We start from the raw sequence: 14,689 nt of genomic DNA on the forward strand, positions 1-14,689 counted from the left end.
ACATTAAGAAAATACTGCTGTTAAAAAGCAAAACCAGGAAGTTGGCTGGAGTTCTCCCTCCTCTTGCTGACAGGTGAAGAAATGGAAGTTATATGGGGGGAAATAACTATCAGCTGATAACTATTAAAACATTTTATTGCTGTCAACGTTTTTAATTTTCTTCTGATAAAATCAATGCGCCATCCTTCTGAGAATCAGGAAATCTGTGCTCCTTGGGTGAGATCAGCCATGAGGAAGCTATTTGCAAAATAATCTAAATTCACCCACTTGGTTGTGCAAAAGTGTCCCTCTAAAATAGCTCACCTGAACAATGGCAGGCGTGTGATGTGAGTCCTGTGGTTTTATACTTTTACTAGACATACAAACTAACATGATATTAAGGGGTGTTTCTTCCTATACCAATTTTAAAAACAATATTTTTCTATAATGAAAGGTTGCTTGTGGGAGGGAGATAGTCTGACGGTACAAATCACTGGTGCAGGGGTGTGAATGTTCAGTAGGAACTGGTTTGTGACCACCATATGATCAGAATACACCAATGGCTTTTGTTTACTAGTAGCATGGTCTTATTTGTCTAACATTTAACTTACCCAACTACCACTTTGTAGAACTGGTTTTAATTAAACTAACAAGGAATTAGATAAGTCTCTGTATTTGCTTACCGGTCTTGTATGATACCACATCTGGCACCCTGGGTAATAGAGAGGCCATGATTGAGTGTGCATAAAAACTGACCTGTTTGTGCACCCTCAGAAGGGATGGTCTCTCCATGTTAGGATTCAGGTACACCGGGCACTATTAGGCAAAATTGTCCTGCAGCTGCTGCTTGTGAAGCATCTGTTTGTGTGGATAAATATAGAGTTGCCATTCTAGCATGTTTCTCAAGCACTATGCTTTTTTTAAAGTCTATTGTAAAATCCCCACCAATGTCTGTTGCTAACGAAGAGCATCTCCATGTTCTTTGGAGTCTAGAAAAGCCAACAATTAAAAAGAAATAAATATTATTTTGAAGTAGCAGAGTTAAACATGACCCATCTTTGGCATTTTCTATGTGAAAATTCACTGTGAACTGTCCATGGATGCATGCAAATTTATTATTTATAAAGAGACTTTAGAGTATAAATTATGGATTATCCTTTGAATTCTCAAGGAATGGTTAGCATTTAGGGTTGGGGAAAGGTATGATATTTCTTATACACAAATATTGCCTTGTTTGACACTGAAATAAAACCAGAAATATTGCATTGTCTGCAAAACATGCAAACGGGGCATATCTGCAACAGAAAGGCACAAGGAGAGTAATGGAAATTAGAAGACAGTGGTGTCATTTGCCTAAAAAAGGTTTTGATGAAAGCTTAGTGTCCATCTGAAATTTCATATTTAAAACAATCTGGTTGGAATGTAGGTTTCTGAAATAAAGTTCCCCGTTGTAGACAACAAAAATTAAATAGGTAATTTATTTAATCATAGCTGCAACTTTGCTGCACGCAGGGGTAAAATCTATTATCATGTGAACATACACTAGGGGATGAGTTTAACCTAGTAACTGTATTGACTCCAGTACCGTGGGGATGAAAATGAACTGGCCCATTGCCTGTTAATTGTCACAGATATGTTAGATTCCTTTCAACGTTTTAAATACTTGTGAGCAAAGCATTTATGAGCATATATACATTCCTGAACAATTTTACTTGGTCACACTTCCCCTATACATTTTATGAAGACTCAGACATTCCAGAAAATATGCTGCCGGAAGAGCTGAATTAAAAGCAAGGTGTCCATATTTACTAAATTAATATGCCAAATTCAAACATAAAACATCCAAGATTTTATACATCTATTAGAAACAAATTGCATGTAATATGAAAGAAACGGAAATATAAAATTGTTAGTGTCTTTATGATGCTGCTGTATCAAATCCTTCAGATGGTATAGACCTTGACAGCAGGGCTACTTAGTTACCAAGAAACTTTAGGCCCAAAATTTTATCATGTTTTAAATATATAAGAAATGCAACACATTTAAAACATTTATTTTAGTAAAAATAATTGTTGGATTTGATCACCTCGTGTGCAGGATTTACAGCCCCAACATTATGGCACTGGGCTAGTACATTAGAACCTGAAAATAACTTGGTTCTAACTTCAAACTCATTAGTCTGTTTTCACTGTCTAAGCAAAGTGACTTATGAAACGTTAGCCAGCAATAGAAAGTGAAAAATGAACTCAATTTTTAGCAGTATTGTATTTTACTATATAACTATGTAGTATTAACAATATAACATGGTTAGTAGCAAGTATTTGTAATAAGGTAATTTTTTTTTAAGTATAATCAGGTTACTGTCCCAATTCAGCGCTCTTCAAAGTTTTATAAAGCTGGGTCTATGGTTTTGCTATTTTCCCAGAACGTCTTTATATTTTTGAAGAGCAAACTTCAAAAATGTGTTCTGTATAGTCAATGCAAAAATGGAACAATGGAGCTAATAATTATGGTATTAAAATATTAGTAAAATTATATGTAATCCACCCACCAATTTATTCAATATAAATTAAGTACTACAGGTACAACATAAATTGACTGCAAATGCTTTGCCATGTGGTAATCTCCTATATTGTTTGATTTATGATTTAATTATTCATTGTTTTATAAATGTTAATTGCATAGATGCAAACTGTGCTCCATTGACAAGTGAACACATGAGGCAGCAGTGAGGCAGGATTCCAGGAGGGCATAGAAGCCTTGTCATGTAGGACCAAAAAGGCGGCTGATCTGGAAATAACAAGGAGGAAAAAAAATCAATCTGTGCCTGACTGTGATATTAGTGACTTCCTGATAATTTCCCCAGATAGCTACTATCTGCTGAGATGGGCATTAAATAGAGAATGTCGGAGTGGAGAGCAAGCTATCAGTGTGGGTTAAATTCTCCTCTGCAGAAATGCAATATCCACTGGTATCTAGTAATCGGCAGATGGTATCTGAGCATCTGCAGGGGATAGTGATTAGTATATAGCAGGAGGAGAATTGAGAGGGGAAACTAGGGCAAAAGGACAAGAATGAAAAGGAATTTGTAAGGGTTCTTCATCAGGATGATTAAAGACTCTCCTAGGACACCATGCTGAAGTCAAAGGCAAATTCTCACTATATCTGCTTTGATAGTATCCTACATTTATATAGTGCTTTATATGCCAAAACCTTTTACAATCATCCATTTACAGTGGCAGCACCTGGCCTGCAGTCAGTCAATGCAGTCCCAAAAGTAGGCAGAGTCAGCATAGTAAGCGTGAGGTGAGGCCAGCCAGAAGGGTGATATACTGTTTCCATGCTTTCCCTTAACAGTCTCTGCTGGAATATGAAGTAGCCTCCCTTGGCTTGAACTTCCCCTCCAACATAGCTGCTTCAGGAGTGCCAGTGGGGCTTGCAGCCCTTATATCAGCAAGGAATGAATCTGTCCCTTTGTATAATCGAATCTCACATCACTGAAATGTCATCACCTCTGGGGTGGAACATGGCATCCAGCAACACTACACATTTTTTAGGAAGGAAAGTGAAGAGTAATTCATGCAGCTGAAACACAGACTCAGTTTCAGATAATACATAAAGTGATGTGAATTATGTCAACAAGTGGGTGAAAGGGAAACTACATTGGTAAGGGGGCGGAAGAAGGTGCAAGCTATGGTTTGGGAGGGCACTAGTTCAGCTTATGCTTTCTGCCACCCTCTTAATAGTTGATTTTCCTGCTACACCCATTTCTCTGAGTCCCACAGTGTGTGTTACCCCAGTTTAGATTTTGGATCTGGATCTGAATTTCCCCAAGGTTTGGTAACTTCAGATTCAGAATTTTGATTCCACCTTGTCTCTATGCACGTCTATCACTTCCTATAACGAGCAAATGTGTGTAACTCTTCTCAAGTCATTATGAGTAAAGGATTATAAAACCCTTAACATCACATACATTGCAGATTTAAGTCTAGAAATTAGAGTTCTCCCTTTCAGTTCAAAATACTCTCAGTAGATGATTAGAAGTTTCTGCTCAGCATTTACCTGCACTTCATGACAATCAGCACTGCACAGGCTTGATTAGTGCAGGTTTGCTGCCAGAGATGAGCAACAAGGGGTTGTGTTCAGCAAAAAGTCACTGCTATGTGGTTAAGGAGACTTCATGGTCTGCTACAGTTTGGCTGCAGAGGTGTCCATGTCAATTTCAGGAGCTGAAAATTGCTGCATCCCACCTATAGGTTCATAGATTTCAAGGCCTGAAGGGACTATTATGATTATCTAGTCTGATGTGCATAATACATCTGTCTAGTTAGAGCAAATATTTTAGAAAGCTCTTGATTTAAAAACATCAAGAAACAGAGACTCCACCACATCCCTAGGCAAGTTGTTCCAATGGTTAGTCACCCTCAATACAAATAATTGTGCCTTATTTTTAGTATGTAGCACTCGTCCTGTCACACACATGATTAGACGACAGCCAGAAATCACACTTTCTCCTTCCCTCAAAAGTCCATGAAAAGAAATGGCCATAATGATACATTATTTATCACAGATGTGAAGTGCTTCAGTGTTTTATCTGGGTGCACTTTACATAATTAATTACAAGCAATATTTCCCTACTAGACGGAGGAAAACCTCTATAACCACTGTCCACAATACTTGCAAAGTTCCAGGAGAGAGGGCGCAAAATCTCGCTAATGGTTTGGATGCTAGGTGTACTGCAGTGATTGTTGTGCGCTCTTAATGAATGAACCACGTGTGGGGAGATGGTAATGTTGACATAGGGAGCATGAACCATGCCTGAAAAAGCCTGAGTTCTTCATCTTGACTGCTTCCCAGACACCATCTCCAAGGATTCTCTTTGCTGCAGGACCAAAAACCAATTGACATAAAAGAAATGTATTTATTTAAAACCAGGAGCAAAATGTATTCACAATTTTAAGTTACTGCACAACAGTGGGTCTCAGAAACTGTCTTCACTGCAGCTGAGCTAGACAGAATCCATCTCTATTCCTCCTGTACTCTACTCAATGTCACTTTCACAGCTGCAGCACTGAAAGTCCTGAGATTCTGGAGGCTGGTGAGTGAACTCCAAAAACCAGAATCTTGGACCAAATGCCTCAGGTTTGGCGGGTATGGCATGTGCTCTCTCCAAGGCTGGGTGACACAACCCTCAAGACGAATAATTTCTGAGTGGAAAATACAAGTCTCATGCTTATTTCCACCAAGGTTTTGATAACAGGCATTTCAAGGCCTGGGTGAAGCTAGTGATCTGAAATTTATACACACACAATCTTATCTGTTGCCTCACTGCTGGCAGAATCTCCCTGATTTTCCAGTGTAGGCAGATACAACGTGGTCACTAACACAATAGGTGTACTTAGAGAGCCATGACTTGCTAAAAGGCATAATGAAGATCAAAAATAAAAAAATATGCCAGCATAATATGAAAAATTTGTCCTCAAAGAAATTTAAATTGTGTGTGATGTCTGCTGCCTATACTCATGGCTCCAGGTTCTCTCCTCTAGTGTATCTTCACTTCTTCCCATCAGATGATCTCTCCTTTGTGTTTGTCTTTGCCAGTGTGCCATGTAATAAAAGTCTCTCCCATGCAGAACCAATGTGGGCAAAGTTTATTTTTTACATCCACCCCACCACTAGTCACCTGTTATGGGCATTATACACCTACTGCTTTGGCAAATGTAAACCTTGTGACTTGTTAAATTTGTCCACAAGTTTGGTTGTCAGTTATGGGGCTTGATATAGATTTTGAAAACTTGAGGAGTTTCCTTGGGACCTTGATGGTGGGCACAAGGGTCTACAAACATGGCATCATCTATAGCTCTACTGTGCAGGTGACTCAAGGGGGGAGGGGATAGAATGGGAAGATACAGCTGCTGTCATCAGGTAAAGAGATGTGGTTACAATGTAGCAGGGAAGGGAAGCCCTGCAAGAGAGATGGCATTTACAGTCCTGTCGAAATGCAGGGTTCCTGTCTAAACGCATCATTGCCTGGCAGCTGAGACCTTGTCAAACAGCTAGTGAATGGGGACATTGCCAGACGAACACATGGGCATGAATGCAGGCAACTAAGAGGCTATCACATGGCCGATGTGATCACAAATTCTGGATGGCTAGGATACAAGTCCCAGCTGGGAACATCCTCGGGACAGATTATGGCTAAGGAACTGTGTCAATCCATCTAATGGCTGGAGTGACTTCAAACAATTTCGGTGTGTCTGTTAATTTAGAGCTTGGGAAAAGTGCCAGGCTGAGGCTCACACAGTCCTGAAGACTGCAGGCCTCTGCTTAGCCACAAAGCAGATACAGAGCTGGCAGCAGCAGCATTGCAAGCTTCCTCACACTAGCCTGCCAATGTGCCTGACCTGGAGAGGCCACCTCTAGTGGAATGGGGATGGCTTCTTCTTCATGCCCCATGCTGACCAGCCTCTCTGCTGAGAATGCTAACCAGGGGCCAGATTGGGAGCCGAAGGAGAGAAGAAGATGCTACAAGGCTTCTGACCTTTGCACAGAGGACAGGCACAATGGCAGTCCTTGTGTTCAGCAACTGCTCTTTCCTAATACTCCTTGGGGCTCTGGCCATGCAAAACAGGCAGGGCAGAGCCTGGAGCATGACCAACCATGGAAGGGAGACAGACAAATGCACAGGGAAGCACATGCTATGCTGTCCTAAGGGATGGTGCAGTGGGCATGTTCCCCTGGTTCCTGGGGATGCTGTTGTGTTGGGGCATAATGTCTCCCCAACTTCCCCTGGCATAGTACAGCTTTGTACCATTCTCAACATGGGCCTGGCCCAGAGTTTGCCAGTTAGTACTTGCTGATAATCTTTTGAGTTGGACATTTGTCCCCTAGGAACAGAATTGACACCAGCAAACTTACTTCGTAGAGGCTGACAATAAGTCATCAACTTTAGATTACTACTGACCTGAACTGGATTTGAACCAGAGACTTGTAGTTTCAGTTTTTGCATGACGCGTGATAAACAGACAAGGTGAAGCTTTTCATTTTATTATATAAAATATTATTGGTGGTAGTGGCAGTCAGTCATTGATCTATATACAAGATGCCACGATTTCAGCCACCTACTCACCCACACAAATTCACTTTCAAAACTGCTGTGAGAAGACCAAGATTGGATGGAAGTATTTCTCTCTTTTACAGCAATCCCAGCAACATTTGTTTCCATTAAACCAGATTAAAAAACAAACAAACCTAAAACAAGTTTTTTTTGTAATTAAAAGAGAAAAGAATCAGTTCATGGCTTATATTCCTAGGTGCACAAAGTGGTTTAAATTGACAGGTGTTTTCCAAGAGATATTTTTGTGTTCCTAGAACAATAATTTGATAGACAGCAGCTATCCGTGGATTGAGTCTGAGTAAAGTTCTCCATTTACAGTGATTCGCCCTCCCGCCCCCGCCCCTTTCTGGTGTCAGCTTGAGGCCTAGAAAGCAAGAATTTCCCAAGAGATGGGCACATCTGGTTAGGAATCTGATCTCATTTCTGCCTTAAAGATCCTCCGACTAAATGGACCATTCGCTTTCACAAGAGGAGTTGCTTTGAATGCCGTGAAAAAAGGGAGCCAGAGCCACGGATATCATCCAACTTCTTTGGTGTTTATCGAATAAATTTATGTAATAAAATAAATAATAATAATTAAAGTAGCATTCAATTTTTTAAAGAATACGTTCACTATTTCTAAGCCTGCCTTGGCTATATCTGGCACAGGGCATCACAAAGCAAACACAATCTCTGTGCTGTAAGGAATCTGTGACTAGTCATACAGACATCACAGGCATCACTTATACTGCACACATGGCATTTTGGCCCCATAGAGAGGGACCTACCAGATTCATGGCCGTGAAAAACATGTCACTGAATGTGAAATCTGGTCTCCCTCATGAAATCTGTATAGTATAGGGTAAAATTACACAAAAGTCCAGATTTCATGGGGAGACAAGCGTTTCTCAAACTGGGGGTCCCGACCCAAACAGAGGATTGGGGGGGGGGGGAGTTGCAAGGTTATTGTAGGGGGGTTGTGGTATTGCCACTCTTACTTCTGTGCTGCCTTCAGAGCTGGGTGGCCACAGAACGGTGGCTACTGGCCGTGCGGCACCCCACCAGCAGCAGCACCAAAGTAAAGGTGGCAATACTATACCATGCCACCCTTACTCATGCGCTGCTGTCTTCAGAGCTGGGTGGCCAAAGAGTGGCAACTGCTGGCTGAGGACCCATCTCTGAAGGCAGCAGCACAGAAGTAAGGGTGGCAATACCATACCATGCCATCCTTCTGTGCTGCTGCTGGCAGTGGTACTGCCTTTCATGCTGGGCAGCTGGAGAGCGGTGGCTGCTGGCCGGGAGCCCAGCTCTGAAGGCAACACTGCCGCCAGTTGCAGTGCAGAAGTAAGGGTGGCAATACTGCGACCTCCTTACATTAACCTTTTGACCCTTCCCACAAACCCATATTGGGTCAGGCCCCCTACAGTTACAGCACTGTGAAATTTCAGATTCAAATATCTGAAATCATGAAATTTATGATTTTTAAAATCCCATGACTGTGAAATTAACCAAAATGGGCCGTGAATTTGGTAGGGCCCTACCCATAGAACACAGAGCTGCTCTCAGTCACACTGGTGTGCATCCAGAATAATTCCACTGACTTCTGGGATACCTGAGACTGAGTTTGTCCACAAGCCTTAACTACCTGAACTATAGGAGGCTCTATAATACATGACATTAGTATTAAAATACTGTTGGTCTCACCACCTTCTCCCTGAAAAAAACCATGCTTCCAGGGGTGCTGGAACAATTTTTATAGCGGGGGTGCTGAGAGCCATTGAACTAAATTGTAAACCCTAAATATAATGGAAACCACTTCAAGCCAGGGGGTGCAGCAGCAACCCCTGCACTCCTAGTTCCATGATGTGGACGTGACAACTCCGGATCAGGAAGTGGCAAGCTTGGAAGCTCTTAATGTAGATGCCTTCATCACCTAAATGACATCTATTTGCCTTCTCTTATTTCCTCATGTGTTAACCCCCGCCCATCTCCAAATAAGTGGAAAAGGCACTGCTGCACTCCCTACTTTAAGCAGCAACAGAAATGAACTTTTGCTGAAAGTTTGCTTCCTTCCCTGGCTCCAGGCACCAGCTAAGGAAGCAGGTGCTTGGGGCGGCCAATACAGAGGGGCAGCACTCCGTCCCCTATTGGGGCGGCCCGTCTGGGTTTTTGGTGGGAATTCGGCGGCGGGTCCCTCAGTCCCTCTCTTCCTCTTTATGCTGCCACCGAAGTGGGAGTGAAGGACCCACCACCAAACTGCCGCCGAAGAATGCAGTGGCGCGATTGAGCTGCTGCCGAACCACCGCCAATCGGCTTTTTTTCTTTTTGCTGCTTGGGGCGGCAGAAAACCTGGAGCTGGCCCTGCTCCCCTGCTCTCAGTCCCCACATGTGTACCATCACCCTCTTCCTGCTCCATGCAGGAACCATCCCTCAATCTCCCTGTCTTATATCCACAGAAGAAGGGACATGCTGCACTCCCTACCTCAAGGAGCAGAAATGAATTGGTGGTGTATCTTTCCCCATGCACAAACTTACTCTCCCCTATCCTACCCACCATGCACTCCCAGTCCCCAGCCTCCCAAACTTCAAACAAGCAGATGCACTGATAAACTCCTCCTCCCAGGCTCCCAGCAGGTATATTTGCTGCAGTAGCCTGGGGGCTTCTTGCCTGCTCTTAGCACTTTCTCTGAAGCAGGCAGCTGCGCTCCATGATAGCATTTGGATCACCCATTGTGTGTTTATTTATATATATATAAACACACAATGGGTGATCAAATGGGGATATATATTGCTTTCTATTTTTACAAGTACCAAATGGTCAGTGGATTCTTCACTATAAGTGGGTTAGTGTGTGGAATGTGTTTTTTTTTTTAAATAAAAATAGAGCAGAAAAAATGGTATAAACAAAACATTAAGGCTTGTAACTGCTATGTAGGCTGCAGTCACTAGCGGGCAATGCAATCATCACCACCCACCCCCAGCAGATGTACCCACCCCTTTAGTGGCTGCCTTTTTCTCAGGCAGCTGATCTCCTGGTACATACACGGGAAGAGCTCATTGAGATTCCCCCAATGTCCTACCATTATATAGGTTCCAAAGTGTACTAGGTACTTTACAAAACAATTAGACGTTGAAGTCCCTGCCCCAAGAACATACAATCTAGATAGACAATGTGCAGAAGTGAGGATGCAATGAAGCCAGTGACTCTGCGAGTGCTTAGCTTTAGCAGGAGTCCTACAGGTTGACTCTTAAGTTGTACAAAGAAGCAGTTCCTTCTACTGGGGTCAAAGGTTTTTTGAATGGTCACAATTCACGCTACAGATAAATAAAGATGGGTCCACTGACAGGGGCGGCAGGTTTGTATAATTTTTGGTGGTGCCCAGAACGGGTCCAAGTCCCGCTCTTCCCCACACACCTGCCTAAGGTTCTGGGAGGGAGTTTGGGTGTGGGTGAGAGGTGCAGGCTCTGGGAGGGAGTTTGGGTGCGGGAGGGGGTGTGGGCTCTGGGAGGGAATTTGGGTGTGGGAGTGGGTGAGGGATGTGGGCTCTGGGAGGGAGTTTGGGTACGGGCTCTGTACTGGGGCAGGGGGTTGGGGTGCACGAGAGATTGAGGGGTATGGTACTTACCTTGTGCAGCTCCCAAAAGTGACCTGCACACCCCTCTGGCAGCGGCACCTAGGTGGGAGGGCCGGGGGGGGGGTCACCGCATGCTGCTGCCTGCAGGCACCGCCCCTGCAGCTCCCATTGGCTGCAGTTTCCGGCCAATGGGAGCTGCGGAGTGGGCACTCGGGGCGGGGGCCGCACGCCGAGACACCCCCCCCCTTGGGGCACAGGGATTTGCCGGCCGCTTCCAGGAGTGGCATGGAGGGAGAGTGGGCAGGAAGCCGCCTTAGCTCCGCTGCACTGCTGGTGGTGGCAGCAGTGGCCGGGGGCCCCCGTGCCCTTTTAAATCGCTCCGGGGTGGCAGGTGGGGCTGGGAGACACTCCGGGGGAGGCGCGTGGTGGTGGCAGGCGGGTCTGGGGGACATTCCGGGGGAAGTGCACGGGGGCGGCAGGCGGGGCTGGGGGAGAGACCCAGCCCCAAACATTGGTGGAGCTGGGCCCCCAGGCCCTGAATATTCCTGGAGCATGGGCACCACGGGCCCATATAACTCACCGCCTCTGTCCACTGGAGACCAGGGTCAGAACCAGCTCCCTTCTCCTCAACCCGTCGGGACATCTGAACCAGACCCAAATTAGCAGTGTGGTCCAGGAGATGTCATTTATCCCTCTGAATCAACTCTGAATGGCTATCCCAACAAAAAAAAGAGAAGCAGAGAAAATGAGCCATGTTCATTACAATCCTGTTAGACACAAACAAACAAATCAGAATTTGTCAAATAGAAAAAGAATTAAATTGGTAGTGAAAGCCATTTTGCTTTTCAAGCTTCCAAGAGGGTGTTACAAGCCATGGAGAATCAAAAATCTATTACACCACGTAACACTGGTGTCTTTCTCAGTACTGGATCATCAAAAGACTTCTAGTTGAAATGCTCTATGGAAGAATATTAGGCTATCAAGCTTCAGAAGACATTCTTAATGATAAGATATAGGAGGGCAGTTAATTGAAGTTCCCTACAGAACCTCATCCCATAAGAGAATCCCTATAAAAAAGCATGTGACATTTACCAGCAACATAAGCAATGAAGCTTTATACAGGGGCAACCTTCTCCTCCTCCTCTTCATAGTTATTTTTACAGTGTTTAGGTGTGCTAAGCACTTTGCAGAACAAATAAAACAAATGAGGCACTTGCAGGCTTTTTCTTTTTTAAGAACCTCAGACAACAAGGTCCATCACCTGACAGGGAGCGGTCCAAGTTCATTGGCAAATGTTCAACAAATCACATCATCCTTCCAGATGGAAAAATTACCGGACACTAGCACCCGAATAACTCTCATAAAGAAGGGAAGGTTCTTCAAGCATTGGCAGCACTCAGCCCAATCAATCACCCCTAAAACTAGATATATTTAGTTGCTGGGAACAGGATTAGTGTTCCTTATATAGGGCAGATGCTTGCAAATATTCAGCCGTGCTCCACAACATGCCATAACCAAGGGGTCATGGTGAGTGATATGGACAGGACTGCCTACCCACACATACTTGTCCAGCACTGCTACAATGAACTGCTAGAAGCACTGTACACCTGTAATCCCCAGCAAGCCCATCAAGAAAAGATGTGACAGGACATCACTAAACAAGTTAAGATGGCCCATGGGTAGCAGATGATCTAGGCCACAGCCTCACCACATAGCTCAGGATGGGTAGTGAATGAGAAAGGCACCCTGAACCAGGACCAGCCTGCCCCCGGCCTGAAACAGGCCTGACTGCCTGGTTTCTTCTAGGTAAACCCAGGGAACAGGGAAGTAGAGTGGTAGCAAGCTAGGTCAGACTAGCAAGGTATAGGGGCTTGGGAAGGGGAAAATAGGGGAAATGCTCTAATTTGAGCTACCAATAAAAGGACCTACCAAAGGCAACCATAGAATTAGCCAGCAGCCAGAGGGACTGGAAGAGTAATGCATGGTAATTAGCCTTGCAGGTAGGACTGGACAATGACATGCAAAACATTTTTGTGCCTAAAATCAGTCCCCCAAAGCAGCTGTATAACTGTCCTTCCTGCAGGCCTGGCTGAGAGAATGTCCTGTAGAGAACCTGCATTTGCACATACTGAAGATGGAGATAAGCAGCAATTATTATAGTGGTGACCCAGGCCAGCCCCCCCACCCCTCCCCGAGCTCACTCTGCATCAAAGCATCCTCCATGAGAAGGAAGGTGGAGACAGAGGGAGATACTGCCAGTGTGGAGCTAAGGGATCAAGGTGGGGGAAGTGGCTTGGACTCCATCACTTCCCATGTACTGAGTTCTATACCATTGTTTTATTGTGTGGGACACCCCCTAGTGATTATTAAAGAACTCTCTGTTCCTAACCACTAGGTGGCTTATGGAGATGTTAGGTCAGATTGGAGAGTGTTGGCCATTACTCCTGAATTCATTCACCCCGAATAATTGATTACACACAAAGAAAGATTTCATAAAAACAGTAAGGTTGCAAAGTCAAGCACTCAAAAATTAGGAAATGCCAGAATGAAGGTTGCCTGTGCGACTATCGTTTGGCCCATGAGTGGTAGGTATAATAGGGCAGGGGAGGCTAAGCCTCCCTTGGTGCAGATGCTGCTGCCTCACCTCCAGACTCCTGAACCGTGGTGGCCCCGCCTGCGCTTCGCCCCTTCCCCTCCCTGCTCCACCCGTTCCCCGAGACCCCCACCACCCGGCGCTGCCTGGCGAGTCCTTCCTCTCCTCCACTCTACCCCCGACTCCAGAGATCCCTGCCGCTCACTGCATCCCTCCTCTCCTCCAGCCCCATGTCCCGCAAGACTCCCACCACATCCCTCCTCACCCCCATGAGACCCCCTGCACCCACCACATCCCTCCTCACTCCTCCTCCCCGTGAGACCCCCCCCACTGCTGCTTGCCATGTCCCTCCTCACCTCCATCCTCCTCCCCCATGAGACCCCACAGCTCACCACTTGCTGTGTCCCTCCTCACCCACCCACAAAACTCCCTGCCTGTCACTCACTGTGTCCCTCCTCACACCCACTCCCCCATGAGACTCCCCTGCCTGCCACTCGCTGTGGCCCCCCTCTCCTCCACTCCCCTCCCCTGCAATACCCCCCATTTGTCATGTCTCTCCTCACCCCTGTGGGAGAGGGGGTGGAGGAGAGGAGGGACACAGAAAGTGTGAGCAGGGGGGTGGAGGAGAGGAGGATGCAGGGAGCAGTGGTGGGGGGGGCTGAGTAGGGAAGGGGGTGGGACTGGAGGGGGCTGGGGCATAGCAGGGGTAGAGTGTGGGTCGGGCCACAGGCAGAAGAGGTGGGACAGGGAGCTAGCCTCCCCCAGGGGAAGATACATCTGCTGCCCCTGGTTTGGCCCCCATGTGCCTGGGCATTATGAGAGAGTCTTTAATTACATGACCACATACTATTTTTTTCCACAGGACCCATGCCTCATTCAGTGCACAGGACGGATTGTGCTCACTTAGTGCAGCTCTTTCTTTTCTTGTTTGTTCAGTGTGAGGCCCCAGGCCTTATTTACTGCGCACTATTCAACCCGTGCTCTGAAGACACAATTATTAATCTCCTCATGAGATTTTTCTATGGTGCTCATCACTACACGATTGAGTGCTTCACAAACAGTAATGAATTTATTTGCACAACATCCGTGGGAGATAAATGAGTGTGATCCCCATTTTACAGATGGGGAACTGAGACACTGAGGGATTAAGGTCAGAAGTAGCCACTAATTTTGAGTGCCTAAACACCTAGAACCTGATTTTTCAGACTTCTTAGCCTTATAAAGCACTTTATAGGTTCAAAGCACAGCTCCCATTGATTTCACCTACAGCTGTGAGTGCTCAGCACCCTTCAAATCAGATCTCAGACTGTGCACACAGAAAATGAGAAACCCAGGATTAGTGACCCTGTGAAAAGTTTGGCTTAAGTGACAAGATTAATGTGCTGGAAGTTAGTCTTTCCCCTTAAGAGTAATAGAGCCTGGCCTTTTACTGTTTCTTTAGAGGCT

Source organism: Malaclemys terrapin, chromosome 3 (assembly GCF_027887155.1).
Source record: "Malaclemys terrapin pileata isolate rMalTer1 chromosome 3, rMalTer1.hap1, whole genome shotgun sequence".
NCBI classification, from domain to species: domain Eukaryota; kingdom Metazoa; phylum Chordata; order Testudines; family Emydidae; genus Malaclemys; species Malaclemys terrapin.